The sequence below is a fragment of the Chrysemys picta genome, chromosome 2 (assembly GCF_011386835.1).
Source record: "Chrysemys picta bellii isolate R12L10 chromosome 2, ASM1138683v2, whole genome shotgun sequence".
NCBI lineage: Eukaryota > Metazoa > Chordata > Testudines > Emydidae > Chrysemys > Chrysemys picta.
Genome location: NC_088792.1, coordinates 166,995,740 through 167,012,248, shown reverse-complemented (window position 1 = coordinate 167,012,248; position 16,509 = coordinate 166,995,740). Strand labels below are relative to the sequence as shown.

The window sequence follows — 16,509 nt, the reverse complement described above, 5'->3', positions numbered from 1 at the left end:
TTTTACCATCAGTTCTGGCTCTCTAGCTTGGAGACACCAGCCAGCAAACCTTTCTTAAAACTCTCCTGCCTTCAGCCATCCTCCAGAAACCATCTTTGCTCCCTGGTGGCTTTTATCATCTGCACTTCCTTAGTAAACCAGTCTGCTGGGATTTTTAGTTCTCTTTCTCACCAGGCCTCTTACAATTCCCCAGGTGCTGTCTCTCCCTCTTCATTGGCTGAGCTAGGCACACCTGGAATAGAAAAGGAAAGCTGAGCCCTGTTACCCTGTTTAATGATTCTCAGGGCAATGTACTATAGAACTTTCACAGTTACCATTTTGAATTTTCTAGTAGCCTGGCAGGGGAGATACTATGATCATGAAGGTGGTTTTCCCAGGGTGAGGCTCATCCATTGCACTGTGGGTGTGCTGACCCCTGCGATTTCCCCAAATGCGGGAAACTTGACTGCATAATTTGTGGTCATGGTGGACTGCGTTCGTGCTCTCCCCTAGCAAAAAAAAAAAAAAAGAAAAGAAAAAAAAAAGGAGTAATCTTTTGTGGATTATTGGGATGTGACACTATCACCATACACTGCATAAAAGGTCCTTGACTGGTCAGGAGACAAATTAGGGTTATATGAACTTCCAAATTTTGATTTAAGGAGATTAACAATAGTTGAGACCCTATTTTAAGAAGAATTGACTAATTTGTAAACATTGCATTACTGACTGTGGAGGCCCTATGTTTCCCTTAGGCAAGTTTTATAGGAAAATGTGTATTGTGATTTAAACTGATAGGTCACCACATTTTAACATTAATTGATTATTGTTTTTGCCCTAAAGCTTTTTATAATTATTGCTGTGAACTTAATTTTCCCTTAATGTAGAATTCAATGAACATCTCTTGCATGGGGGAAAAATAAAATCAGATTTAAACAACATTATTTCCTGCTAGATACTTAAACATATGAGCTTATTATTGCTTTAGTATGAAAGGGGGAACATCACCTCCTACTTATGTTTTAAATTTAATTAAGGTCATAGAATGATCATTTGCAAATATGGTGTAAACATATGAAACCACTGATGTACAATGTTATCCCTTGGTTGTTTTGCATCTAAACAAAAGGAAAAAAGACTAAAATATCAGAATTGCGATATTATTTCGTGTTGTACTATACAGTATGTGTATACAATTCTTTTATATTTGCAGTCATTCAAAACAGGAGTTTTCCCTATAGTGGGTTTTATGCAATTGAATTTTGTTAAATTCACTAAGTGATGCAGAAAAAGTAATTCTATACCATGGGAAATTCTTTCAAGTTAATTTCTAAAACCCTCTGCAGATTGTCTGAAACATCAATATCATTTCATCTGAGGTACTATGAACTACATTTAGGCCTGGTCTGCGCTACGAGTTTATTTCGAATTTAGCAGCATTAAACTGAATTAACCCTGCACCCGTCTACACAACAAAACCCTTTACTTCGATATAAAGGGCTATTAGGGTAGGTCTACACTTACTTCCTGGTTTGGCGGCAGGCAATCGATCTTCTGGGATCGATCCCGGAAGTGCTCGCCGTCGATGCCGGTACTCCAGCTCGGTGAGAGGAGTACGTGGCATCGACGGGGGAGCCTGCCTGCCGCGTCTGGACCTGCGGTAAGTTCGGACTAAGGTACTTCGAATTCAGCTACATTATTAACGTAGCTGAATTTGCGTACCTTAGTCCGAAGTGGGGGGTTAGTGTGGACCAGGCCTTAATATCGATATCTGTACTCCTCCCCGATGAGGGGAGTAGTGCTGAAATCGGTATTGCCATTTCAGATTAGGGTTAGTGTGGCCACAATTTGACAGTATTGGCCTCCGGGGGCTATCCCACAGTGCACCATTGTGACCACTCTGGACAGCTATCCGAACTTGGAGGCACTGGCCAGGTAGACAGGAAAAGCCCCGCGAACTTTTGAATTTCATTTCCTGTTTGCCCAGCGTGGAAAGCACAGGTGACCACGCAGAGCTCATCAGCACAGGTAACCATGCAGTCCGAGAATTGAAAAAGAGCACCAGCATGGACCGTACGGGAGGTACTGGATCTGATCGCTCTATGGGGAGAGGATTCTGTGCTAGCAGAACTACGTTCCAAAAGACGAAATGCCAACATTTTTGAAAAAATCTCCAAGGGCATGATGGAGAGAGGCCACAATAGGGACTCAAAGCAGTGCCGCTTGAAAGTTAAGGAGCTCAGACAAGCCTATCAAAAAAACAAAGGAGGCAAACGGTCGCTCCGGGTCAGAGCCGCAGACATGCCGCTTCTACGCTGAGCTGCATGCAATTCTAGGGGGGGGCGCCACCACTACTTCACCTCTGACCGTGGATTCTGAGCAGGGGGTAATTTCAGCCATGCCTGAGGATTCTGTGGACGGGGAAGATGAGGAGGAGGAGGATGACGATGAGCTTGCAGAGAGCACACAGCACTCCGTTCTCCCCAACAGCCAGGATCTTTTTCTCAGCCTGACTGAAGCACCCTCCCAACCCCCAGAGAATGAGGCCATGGAAGGGACCTCCGGTGAGTGTACCTTTGTAAATATAAAACATGGTTTAAAAGCAAGCGTTTTTTAATGATTAATTTGCCCTGAGGACATGGGATGCATTCGCAGCCAGTACAGCTACTGGAAAAGTCTGTTAACGTGTCTGGGGATGGAACGGAAATCCTCCAGGGACATCTCCATGAAGCTCTCCTGGAGGTACTCCAAAAGCCTTTCCACAAGGTTTCTGGGCAGTTCAGCCTTATTCCGTCCTTCATGGTAGGACATTTGACCATGCCATGCTAGTAGCAAGTAATCTGGTATCATTGCATGGCAAAGCCTGGCAGCGTATGGTCCCAGTGTTTGCTGGCATTCAAGCAACATCCGTTCTTTATCTCGCTGTGTTATCCTCAGGAGAGTGATATCGTTCATGATAACCTGGTTGAAATACGGGAATTTAATTAAGGGAACAGAGGTGGCCATTCCTACTGGGCTGTTTGCCTGTGGCTGAAAAGAAATCCTTCCCTGCAGTTAGCCAATTGGGGTCGGGGGGAACATTGGCGCTGAGATTTTCGCGTTTGGCTAGCAGGTATCTTCCCTGATACCAGCCACGCAGTGGGGGGGAGGGATAAAGTGATCATCCCAGAGAATTGGCGGGGGAGTTAGTTTGGTTTCTGCTGCTGCACGTTAACAGGAAAACCGCAGCACTCAATGGGCTTTGTTTGGTATGTGGGAAAGGAGGGCGCTGCTTTAAGGCTGCAGAAGCCAAAAGACAATGGCTTACCATGGCCGCATGCATGCCGAATTCTGTTCCCCGGACCTGCATCTGTGATCTCTAACACCAAAGCCGCAGGCACTCAATATTAAGATGCAAAATGCAACCTTATATCCAAATCACATGTGCTATATAATGTGAATAGTGTTGTTCACCGTGAAAGAGTATAAGCATCGTTCTGTAAAATGTATTTTTTTAAATACCTCTCTCACTTTTTTCCCTCCCTCCCTTCCGCAGCTGCAAATTTTTCAAGCCTCCCTCCTCCATCCCGAAGGCTATCTGAGATAAGGTGGCGAGAAAAAAGGACGCGAGATGAAATGTTCTCTGAAATCATGGAATCCACCCGCAATGAAAGAGCTCATCTCAATGAGTGGAAGGACACAGTAACAAAGTACAGGAAAGATGCCAGTGAACGTGAGGCCATGAGGGACGCTCAAGATGAGAGGTGGCAGGCTGCAATGTTGGGGCTGCTGCGCAATCAAACCGATATGGTGGAGCTTCAGGAACGGCAGCAGGATCACAGAGTGCCACTGCAGGCACTGTATAACCTCCCTTCCCCCTCACCATGTTCCATAGCCTTCTCACCCAGACATGCAAGAACGCGGGGGGGAGGCTCCGTGCACACTCCCACTCCACCCCAGTGGACAGCCCAAGCAAAAGGCTGTCATTACTTTGAACTTTTTAAGTGGCCTTTTCCTTCCCTCCTATCCTCCTCCCAAACCCCACTCGTGCTGCCTTGTCAGTTCTCTCCCTATGTTTATAATCAAGTAATAAAAAATACATGATTTTTAAACGATGGTGACTTTATTTCCTTTGAAAGCAAGCTGTGATCGAAGGGGGGAGGGTGGTTTGCTTACAGGGAATGAGTCAATCAAGGGGGCGGGTTTTCAACAAACAGAACTTTCACACCGTAGCCTGGCCAGTCATGAAACTGGTTTTCAAAGCTTCTCTGATACGCAGTGCTTCCTGGTGTGCTCTTCTAATCACCCTGGTGTCTGGCTGCACGTAATCAGCGGCCAGGCGATTTGCCTCAGCCTCCCACCCTGCCATAAAGGTCTCTCCCTTACTCTCACAGAGATTGTGGAGCACACAGCAAGCAGCAATAACAATGGGAATATTGGTTTGACTGAGGTCTGAGCAAGTCAGTAACGTGTGCCAGCAACCCTTTAAACGTCCAAATGCACATTCTACCACCATTCTGCACTTGCTCAGCCTGTAGTTGAACAGCTCCTGACTCCTGTCCAGGCTGCCTGTGTATGGCTTCATGAGCCATGGCATTAAGGGGTAGGCTGGGTCCCCAAGGATAACTATAGGCATTTCAACATCCCAACAGTTATTTTCTGGTCTGGGAAGTAAATCCCTTGCTGCCGCCGTTTAAACAGATTAGTGTTCCTGAAGACGCGAGCGTCATGAACCCTTCCCGGCCATCCAACGTTGATGTTGGTGAAACGTCCCTTGTGATCCACCAGTGCTTGAAAAGTACCCCTTGTGGTTTATGTACTGGCTGCCGTGGTGCTCTGGTGCTAAGATAGGGATATCGGTTCCATCTATCGCTCCACCACAGTTAGGGAATCCCATTGCAGCAAAGCCATCCACTATGACCTGCACATTTCCCAGAGTCACTACCTTTCATAGCAGCAGCTCAGTGATTGCTTTGGCTACTTGCATCACAGCAGCCCCCACAGTAGAATTGCCCACTCCAAATTGATTCCCGACTGACCGGTAGCTGTCTGGCGTTGCAAGCTTCCACAGGGCTATCGCCACTCGCTTCTCAACTGTGAGGGCTGCTTTCATCTTGGTATTCTGGCGCTTCAGGGCAGAGGAAAACAAGTCACAAAGTTCCATGAAAGTGCCCTTATGCATGCAAAAGTTTCGCAGCCACTGGGAATTGTCCCACACCTGCAACACTATGCGGTCCCACCAGTCTGTGCTTGTTTTCCAGGCCCAGAATCGGCGTTCCACAGCTATAACCTGCCCTATTAACAGCATGATCTCCAAAGCGTCGGGGCCTGCAGTTTGATAGTATTCCATGTCCATGTCCTCATCACTCTCGTCGCCGCGCTGCCGTAGCCTACTCCTCGTCACCTGGTTTTGCAGGTTCTGGTTCAGCATAAACTGCACGATAATGCGCGAGGTGTTTACAACGTTCATGACTGCTGTCTTGAGATGAGCGGGCTCCATGCTTTCCGCGGTATGGCGTCTGCACTGTTCACCCAGGAAAAAGGCACAAAAAGGTTGTCTGCCGTTGCTTTCCCGGAGGGAGGGAGAGGATGTACCCAGAACCACCCGTGACAAAGTTTTTTGCCCCATCAGGCATTGGGATCTCAACCCAGAATTCCAATGGGGGAGGAGACTGCGGGAACTATGGGATAGCTACCCACAGTGCAACGCTCCGGAAGTCGACGCTAGCCTTGGTACATGGACGCACACCGCCAAATTAATGTGCTTAGTGTGGCTGCATACATTCGACTTTATACAATCAGTTGCCAAAAATCGAATTCTGTAAATTCGGATTAATCCCATAGTGTAGACATACCCTTAGATTCAGTTATCACTGACAGTACAACAAATAATAATAAAGAAACCCATAATTTTTAGCCCTGTCATTAAAAACATCAGAGATGGGTAAATGGACAAATGAGTATATAATTAGTAAATCTCTTGCTGAGACAGTATAACACTCTTGTCATTTTTGTTTTCCTTTCTTGGTAAATTAGACAAGGCTCCAGTAGATTATTTTATAAGAAAAATTTATGCAGATCTCTTTCTACTTCCCCAGCCCTACCTTAAGCCTAAAAATGTTGCATTAAAGTGGACCTGTAAAGGGAAAAATAGCTACTTATTCTTTATTTACAATTGTGTCCACTATATGCTAAATAAAGCTGTGTGAATAAGCTATTTTTTGGTTCAGCACCAAATATATATAAAATAAAAAATTAAAATTAAAAAACAAATAATAAAAAATTTTGGCTGACACAAAACAATATTTTTTTTCAGGAAGCCAGACAAAAAATTGCTTGAAGTTGAATGAAACATTTCAGTTTTTATTTTCTTAAAACTTTAAAAAGAAAAATTTAAATAAAGGGCTAAATGAAAAGTTGTTTTGAATAGAAAAATTGAAACATTTAATTTTTACCTCTTCAGAGTTTTTTTAACCAAAAAAAAATCAGTGAATTCCATATGAATTCAGTAAATACTTTAGCTAACTCAAATCCCCATTTTTTTTTTATTTTTTATTTTTGCCCAGCTCCAAACATGCAGAAAGGAAGGTCCTTGCCCCAAGAAGCTTGTGGTAGGAGGAAAGACAAGTATTAAGAGATTAAAGGAAGGGGGTAGAACTTTATATAATAGTTCAATTTACTCTTGCCATTTTGGTGATTGCAAAAGTGGACCAAGGAAGGAGATGAGTGCAAGGAGACAGCCAGCTAAATCAGATGGGACAACAACATAGGAACTGAAGTCACTAAGGATGAGGGTGGGATAGTAAGAAGAAAGGACAAAGGGGTGAGAGATATTAAACTTGGAGCAGAAGGGATTGAGGGTGGAGTCAGGGAGCAGTAGATAATGGGGAGAAAAATGTATAGGTTGATAATGTAATTCAAAAAAGAGGAGGGGGGGCAGAGGACAAAGCAAGGGTGGAAACTGCAGGAGGAGGAGTCTTATACCCTCATTGTGGGGGCTGATATACTCTTTATTTTTCTTCTATTAATTTGCTTCTTTATGATACAGTAACTCCTCACTTAACATTGTAGTTATGTTCCTGAAAAATGCGACTTTAAGCGAAACGATGTTAAGCGAATCCAATTTCCCCATAAGAATTAATGTACATGAGGGGGTTAGTTTCCAGGAAAAAAAAATTCACCAGACAAAAGACTATATATATATATATCTTTTTTTTTATTTTTTATTTATTTTTTATTTTTTATTTATAGTCTTTTTTATATATATAAAAATACACACACGCAATATAAGTTTTAAACAAACAATTTAATACTGGTACACAGTGATGATGATTGTGAAGCTTGGTTGAGGTGGAGGTGGAGGAGTCAGAGGGTGGGATATTTCCCAGGGAATGCCTTACTGCTAAATGAACTAGCAATTGACTGAGCCCTGAAGGGTTAACTCTGAAAACACTCTACAAGGCAGCAGGAAAGGAGGGAGGGCAGACAGAGACACACACCCTGTGTGTGAGAGAGAAAATGCGCATTTCCCCTTTAAGTAGCTGACCCCAGGCTTAAGTACACTACCTTGTTAATTAAATCAGCTGAGATGGCAGGTACTGCCTAGAAGCTCCCTCCCTCCCTTGTGTCCCCCCCCCCGCTCTATGGAAGATGGGGAAGTGGGGTGTAGGAGCAGGGGAGAGGGGGAGACACCCTGACATTAGTCCCCCTTTCCCCCCCTGCCCCGTACAGCAAGCAGGAGTCTCTAGGAGCAGCTCCAAGGCAGAGGGCAGGAGTAGCACATGGCAGTGTGGGGAGGGACAGCTGCCGCACAGGGAACTTAGGGGAGTGGGGAGCTGATAGGGGGCTGCTGGTCCACTCTGGTTCCAACCACCCACCAGCTAGCTGCAATGGGCTGCTCTTCCTGCAAGCAGTGGACAAAACAGGCGGCTGCCAAACTACATAAGAAGGGAGCATTGCACAACTTTAAACGAGCATGTTCCCTAATAGATGAGCAACTTAACATCGAAACAATGTTTTCTTAACTGGGACAACTTTAAGTGAAGAATTCCTGTATATAAAGGCATTGTGACAGGGCTTGTGAAAATGTGAGGGTTTTTTTTGTTTGTTTGTTTGTTTTAATTCTGCTCATTGTTTACATTAGAAATTTAGGATTCTGTGTCAGCTAGAGAATTGGTGAAACTAGGGCTTGTTCTTTCCTTACAATTTAGGCTGACATAGTTACATCAGTCAGGAGTATGAAAAAAAAAATATCCCTGACTAACATAGCTAGGCCAACCTTCCCCCAACTATGCCGAGGGAAGAATGCTTCTGTTGATGCAGCTGACTTTGTGTGGAGCGGTGGTGTTCCTAACATTGATAGAAAAGCCTCTTCCTTTGGCTTTGGACATCTGCATTGTTGGGTTATGTCATCATAGCTATGCTGGTGTAGTCTCCATAGGGCAAACACAGCCTATAACATCACAGGAGGGTGAAAACTGAGCGATTGAGAGAAGAATTTTTAATCAGATTATTTGTATTTGATCGTTTTTGTTGACACCTATTTAAGTACAATATATACTTGGGAGAAGAGATGCCTTTGCTAAAGATTGAATACATCCCTTTTCCCCAACAAACACTACCACCACATTTTGGAGACTCTCCCCATGGCCCAAGAAATCCTCCAGAAAACCAGGGAATATAAGATGTGGAATTCCTGATATTTCTAAGGCAAATACAAAAAGGAAATTATTATCATTATTAATTTTAATTGTTTTTATTTATTTTAAATTTATTATTATTAAAAATCAGATATTATTTATATATCATAAAGAAGCAAAAATAAAAGGGAGATGGGTCAGAGTATTTTTTTTTTAATTCCTTTGCAGGTAACCTTTAAATTTTACAAAGATTAATTCTGTTTAACCTCGGTTGTTGCCAGAGACCATGTTTAAACCTAATCCAGGTTTGTGATAGGTAATCTTTCTGAAATACTATTAAATGCAATTGCCTTCACACTAACTTTTTTTTAAATCTAGCTGATCAGAACCACACAAATGGGGAGAATGAAAAAAGCAGCTCCTGTTTCTTTAAAAGTGTGCACTGGTGGCCAAGTAGGGGAACTGGGTGGCAAGATTTTAATATGTGCTGAAGGGATCTAGGGTTGCCAAGTTTCTAACTGCACAAAACCGAACACCCTAGCATTGCCCCTTCCCCAAGGCCCTGCCCCACACTCACTATATTCCCCCTCCCTCGGTGGCTCACTCTCCCCCATCCTCACTCACTTTCACTGGGCTCGGGTGCGGAAGGGGTTGAGGGCTCTAACTGGGGATGCAGGCTCCGGGCTGGGTCCAGAAATGAGGGATTCAGGGTGCAGGAGGGGGCTCTGGGCTGGGGCAGGAAGTTGTGGTGCAGGAGAGGTGAGGGCTCCAGCTGGAGGTGCAGGTTCTGGGATGAGGGCTTCAGGGTGCAGGAGGGGGCTGAGGGTTGAGGCAGGAGGTTAGGGTGCAGGGGAGTGAGGGCTCCGTCTGGGGGTGTGGGCTCTGGGGTGGGGCCGGGGATGAGGGTTTAGGGTGTGGGAGGGGGCTCCAGGCTGAGGGGTTTAGGGTGTGGGAGGGGGCTCTGGGATGGGGCAGGAGCATAGGGGAGGTATGGGCTCCAGCTAGGGGTGCAGGCTCTGGGATGAGGAGTTCAGGGTTCAGGAGGGGGCTGAGGGTTGCAGCAGGGGGGCAGGGCTTAACTCAGGCGGCTCCCAGTCAGTGGCACAGCGGGGCTAAGGCAGGCTTCCCTTAGGCCTGAATATGTGCATAAGCGTGTGTGTGTGTGTGTGTGTGTGAGAGAGAGAAAATGCATGTAGTGTACAAACAAGTATGAGAATAACTCTATAACTTGATAGTTAGATCACTCATCCAGCATGTAGGAGACCTAGGATCCTGTTACCCTGCTCTAATGACTTTAATGATTTATCTACACTTCAACAGCTTCAATAGGAGAGACTGATGGATTCCCCCACATCAAAATATCCCATATCTCAATGATTAGGACACTCACCTAAGAGGTGGTAGATCCCTGTTCATATTCCTTCTTATAAGTAAATGGTAGGGACTCTTGAACAAAAGGTCTACCATATCCCAGGTGAGTACCTTAACCACTGGCTAAAAGTAACGAGGGAGCTGCTGCTGCTGCCACATGAACTGACCTTATGTGGCCTCTGAGCATGCCTACCAGATCTGGCCCTCAGACAACTTAAATGGCCAAATACCTGTCTTCCCCTAGTTTGTAAATTGCTTTGAAGCTTAGATAGGAGATAGATGCCCAGACACCTACAGGGAGGCTGTGCTGTGCTCACTCAGAGGCAGAAACCTTGTTGCCTAGGAAACTTTTATTTCAAAAACGTAGACCAGGGATCGGCAACCTTTGGCATGCGGCCAACCAGGGAAAGCCCCTGGTGGGCCAGGCCAGTTTGTTTACCTGCCGCGTCCGCAAGTTCGGCCGATTGCAGCTCCCACAAGCCGTGGTTCACCGCGAAAAAAATACTGTTCTTTAGTGACCCGTATACAAGCCATTCACTATTATTAAAAAAAAAAAAAAAAAAAAAAAAAATCCCAAACTGGTGTTAATATAAACCATCTTAAGCATTGCAATATCATATCGGAAGCAAACACTTTCACAAAAATCTTATTACAACTAAAGCAAACATAAAAATCTGAAAGTAGCATTAATGAAAGATTTTATTTTATTAACTAAACAGTGTATATTAAAACAATAAGTCATAATAAGCATAAAAATAGTCACAGAAAAGTGGGAAAATAAAACAGCAGGGACAGGAAATTATGCATGAATAATATTATGTGCACCTCTCAATGTGTCTTGATTTTATATGTAGATGATGATAGTTATAGTTCAAATATATGGTACATTGCAGTATATGTTGTGGACACTGTGGCATTATTTATCCAAGTGAAAATTTTCACTGCACCTTACTATGCTTCATTAACTTCTTTAAGAATGCAAATTACACTGGTCATCTATTTTTGTTTTTTACATAGCAATGCAATAACATTACATTATGAAACCTTTATGTGGTTTTTCTAGAGTGTTTAAGTGCTACTCTGCATTTTAAAATCATTTTTATAAAGAGATAGGGTACTTGGAATTTTATTTTCTCTGCCACAGCCCTGATCATGCTCCCCTTTGTGGACACCCATCAGATAACTGTTTGGATCCAAATACTGGATCCTATCTGCTTCTAAGCCCGCTGAGTCTGAGCAGTATCCAGGCACACTCTCTTGGTCTCTGGTATCTCAGGATCACTCTTGGGGTGCAGAGTCCCTGTCTTGTACCCCTTCTTAGAAGTGGGTCCCTGCAGTCTAGCTGCCTACACCCCAAGCCCAGTGCTGAATTCCCCAAGTTTCCTCAGTAACTCTATCACCCCCTTTCCCAGACCAGCACCCTTGTGGTTACTCCGACTGACAGTTTAACTCTTCTTTAGTGATATGTGAGAATTGCAACAAGGAACTCAGAGGCTTTGCCATTTGCAAAGTAACAATTTAAACACATACACACTCTATTCCTAAAGCAAGCATAGAGCCGTATATATTTATGCAAACATAATCAAACCTGCACACAAACCCGTCTCTCCACTTTCCTTACTGCTCTGAGAACCCTTTAGATATTGGTCAGTCCTTGCAGTGTCCCAAGATCCTCCATTCCTCCTGCTCAAGTTCTCTCTCTCTGCCCTTGCAATAAGCTCTCTTTAGCTTGCTCAGGGCTGGTAAGGTAATCAGCAGGTTCCCCCTAGCTCAGCGAGTATGTCCCTTTTTAACAGCAGTGTCTAACACTTTTCCTTTGTTCTCTTTTTCTCCTGGGGAGCTTCCATTGCTCTATACCTCCCTCCCTGCAGATAACCTGAAGTAACCAGTTTCCTTCAACTTGGCCAATTTCTTTAGCATCTTCATTGTTCATCCAGAGCAAAATCATTCCACATTAACAACTTCTTTGATTGTCCTGTAGCTGTTTCCAGATAGGATGTCTGATACATTATGTGGTCCCTATCAGCAAACGGCTGATTCGGTACACACTGAGGGTTTGAGTTATACATAGTCAGAATTCATACCAATCAGAATTCATAAGATGTACGTAGGCAGATTCGCCAAACCTTCGCAATCATGTAAATGCCCCAAACTGTAAAAAGAAGATAGCTATAAATTTTCAGTAGAACTGGCCCCTGTTCATTTGATTTAGTCCATAGCAGTACCAAGACTTTCAAGTTTAGGACTACATAAGTCTTAGATCTGCAGTAAGTATTTTCCAACTAGAATGTAGCCAATATTGTTATTAAGAAAACAAACAAACAAACAAAATTTGCTTATTCCTCTGATCGGTGAACTTAACAGATTTAGGCTAAAATTTTCCAGAAGCATTCTGGAAGCATTGTGTGCCTCAATATTGAGGTTCCTAGCTATGAGAAATATAGTGTCAAATTCCCACAGGTACCTTTGTCCTATTCCCTCTATATAGTGGGCACAAGGTCTCCCTAGTCAGCATCCCAAAGCAGGCACACACTGAATTAGCAAACATTCCTGGAAATTTGGCAGCAGGAGATTTTGGGGGTCCCCGCTCTCCAAAAAAGATTCAGATAAAGTAAAGAACATGCAAATTCCAGCAGTAGTAGGGCCAAACTACATGTGACAGCGTGCAGCAAATCAGCCTCCATGTTGCAAAACTCCATATAAAACTAGCAGTGCAGCAAACCGTGGAGAATTTGGGTTCTTACCTGAACTTATTGAAGGACTTCACCAGGCCATGCAGCTTTCTGTGCCCACACAATTCCCTTTTCATCAAACAGAAACTCCAACAAACCCTTCCCTGTCAACCATTGTAGCTAGTGTCTTCATTCAGAGTATGACTAGTTGCCTGCTAACCCTCATTGAAGGTCTTTGGTGGATGGTCTGCTCTCCCTTCCTGTATTTTCAGGAACCACTAGCTAGGGCCATTTCTGCTCAAATCCTGGATAATTAGAAAGGAAGGAGGGAGAGAGATCAGGAAGATAAACAGGTTGCTAAGGTTCTTATGGACCTTCATGTCATCTTATCTCATTCTTAGACAAAATCATTAAAAAGTATCAGTTACCAGATGCTTCCTGCTTGGGATTCAGATGAGAACATAGTACAGGAGATAGCTTTAGCAACACTGATGAATGACCAGCTTCAAGACAGGAGGCTCTTAGCTCAAGTGTCTCAGCTGATCACATTTGCCATGGCATCAAAAAAAGGTCTTTCCAGTAGCCAAGACCCAACCAAGGTTTTTACAGGACAAAACCAACATCTTGCATTTCACCTGGAAATTGACTGGTAACAAGTGCTGAGCACTGAGCACTGATGTAATGTAATCCCATTGAGAAACACCACTTAATGAGTGGGCAGGTGCATTCTGAACCAGTAGTTTAATGTGGTTTAGAATAATTCAACCTCATCATGATGAAGGCATGGAAAACTGGATTAAGGGGTACACCAGAAAGAAAGGATTACAACATTCTTGCCACACAGAAATGATTAAAAAAATCCATGACAATTGTTGCTGCCACAGACTTATTTGTTGTTTGATTAATATGTGCCTTGTTCTAAAATCATCATTGAATTACCTCCCCTTTAAAACAAAACAGGAGGGATGCACAATTGTCATTGATAGAACTGTCTAAGAAGTACTAGGATCCTTTTATGAGAGCCCTATCTTCTATATTTCCCAGAGGAAGAATTGGTGAGATACTATAAATAAAATTGAAATCTATCATTCAGTGAATTTTCTCCTAATTCATCGAATAATGTGAAACAATTTATAATTTACCAACTCTACTTGCACAGCAGTTTTTCGAATGCCCGACTTTTAATTTTACCCACTTTACTGACATACTATTAGGAGTGCTCCATAGTTGTGAATATATAAATAGTAGTGCTAGTAGAAGGCAATCAAAAAAACATTTACTGTTGTTCCTGGGTTTTGCAGAACCAATAAAACTTGATGTTGTGCACTGCAAATGACTTTCTTTGACTTCTCTTTACATCAGCTCTTAGAATGTACCAGCCAAAGTGTTTCCTGCTGTTCAGTCTGTATTGACCTATTTGAAGAAATGTGTCATTTTCCTCCAGGTTTAAATTAACTCTCTTGCCACTCTGACCATCCATATATGGGCCTGTTTTATAGCTTGTCTAGACTTTGAAAGAGGTAATCATCTAAAGGAATGAAACAAGTTTTTTGTGTAATTACAATACCACTCTGTTTGTAACCATGATGTAACCACCACAGTTACATCATGGAGCATGCATATGCTGCTGGATCACTGGTCTGCAACTGTAAGGTCAGAGTGGAGATAAGTTGTAGTAGAATAACACCCTTGTTGTAGCAAGGGACATGTTGCTATGGGTGCTGGTGGGTCAGAGCTAAATAGGAGGGTGAAGAAAGAGGGATAGTCATACTGTATCAATCCTCGCGACACAAGCAACTCCAGACAAAAATCCTGGGAGGGACTGAGTTAATCCTTCCTTCCTGTTACATACAACTTGTGTGTTTGAATCAGCTCCATTGAGCCAAATAATAACTCAAACTATGCCTATCAATGAAATGAGACTGATACTTCCCAATAATAATATATATATTTTTAAAACAGAGAAACAAGAGGATGAGAAGACATTATATTATTGTTGTCTGCATAGGTCTTTCATAAAGATGGTGCAACATTAAGGGGGACAAAAATAATTAAAATAGAATGGGCCAAATCCACAGCTGATGTAAAATGCCAGAGCCGAGTTGACTCTACACCAGCTGGGGATGAGGCCAAGTACCAGTAGGTTTTACTTGTGTAATTAATAACAACACCTTAAATCATTACAAATGTGACTACAATCTTATTTATTTTCACCATTTATAGTGCGTTTCCTTTTGGTTTTGCATTTCACTTAACTTGGACGGTGAGCTATTGGACAGTTTTTCTTAGTAGCAGAGTCATTTTGATTTCTGGTTCTAGTGCAAAACTGCAGTGCTGTTTTATCTAGGATCACAACAATGCAGGGGAATGTTAGGGTGACAGAAAATAATTCATGCAAAGTGTAAATAATAATTAGGAGAATAAACTTTAAATTTATATGCACATGCATACATGTTTTCAGGACCCTAAAAAGATTTTAGTTTATGTAAATAGCCCAATAACTTCTTCTAACAATTTCATAATTAATATTACTGTCAATCCATCTTGGATACTCCTGATTACTGACTTGAGCCATATTGAGAGCACTTCCTATTCTCTTTGTTCTGAGAAAGCTCACGTGGAGTGAAGGGGCAGATTTATGGCATAGAATAAATGTAAAGGGCTAGCTTCTCTTGTCTCCCATTGACATTCTTTTTCCTGGTCACTAGAATTTTCAGTACCTCAATATCATATATGCATTTCTAAGACTTCAGTTCAGTGGCCAGGACCAAGAAATCCATAAATATCTATGGGAATTCTTTTTCTTTGATGAATTTAGAAGTGATTCATTAGGTAGTCAATTAACTAGAACTGGAATAAATGTTGAAGCACTCTACACTAGAATACTGCACTCTCCCTTCCAAATCTAATTTATTAATCAAATCCTCATCAAAACTAGTATATAAACCCCTCTCCGATGTCTGCAGTTTTCACAGGAGTTAATGTTTTTTTACACAGTTATTCAATGTTACTTTAATTTGATTTAAGATGATAGTGTATGTTAACCTACTTAAATACAGTACGTATAACCTCTGGGATTTACCACTGTCTAGCACTATCTACATTTATTAAGAAGAGTTTTGCTTTGGCACTCTTTGTATAAATAACCATTCCAGATTTCCAGATGCAGTTATTATCCATTTTACCTCACTTTCTCTGAGCTACAGTTAAGTAAAATGAATTAATTCGGTCTAGTTCAACTTAGTTCTTTAACGTAAAGACTTGGGTGGGATGGAGGGGAAACAAGTTTGAGGGTAACAGACATTTCACTTTATTCTGTATAGAACAAGCAGCTTTCCTATTGCTGACTTGGAGGCTTTGGGCTAGATTCACATAACATTCCACATTAAACAAAACAATAGATTGCAGTTGATGTCCTTCTGATTTCTGGTTGCTAATTAGGCTTTTTAGCAACCTTTAGAAGCATAAATAGATCAAATTGATAACAAAAATGTCCTCGAGGTACAAACAGATTTTGTTCCTTTCCTGATGATAATTTTTCTCTGTCTTTGTCATCCTGAGGAAAACTTACTTTATTCCAATCGCTACTTCATCTCAGAGATCATACCCTCATTGGGACAGGAATTTACCTACAGTACAACTAAATTCTCTACAGTTTGGGGCTTACAAATCTTAAGCTTCCAGGAATGTTTGGGTTTATGTGTGTTTGGCTTTGGTTGGTTATTTTTTTTAGCACAGTGGAAAGTATACAGTCAGCAGTATCTGCTCACAAATGAAAATTCTATTTTTACAAATGAGGCGTCATAAAAATGCTACTGTACTTTTTCCTATCGTGGCAAATATTGCATGTTTTTCTCCTATTTTCTCTC

General features: G+C 42.3%; 1 non-coding gene across 1 annotated transcript; it reads left to right on the top strand.

Moving 5' to 3' along the window:
• Positions 1-327: 327 nt before the first annotated feature.
• Positions 328-491, top strand: LOC112060330 (U1 spliceosomal RNA). Its single transcript, XR_002889651.2, has one exon. It is a non-coding gene; the product is annotated as a U1 spliceosomal RNA (small nuclear RNA).
• Positions 492-16,509: the final 16,018 nt, after the last annotated feature.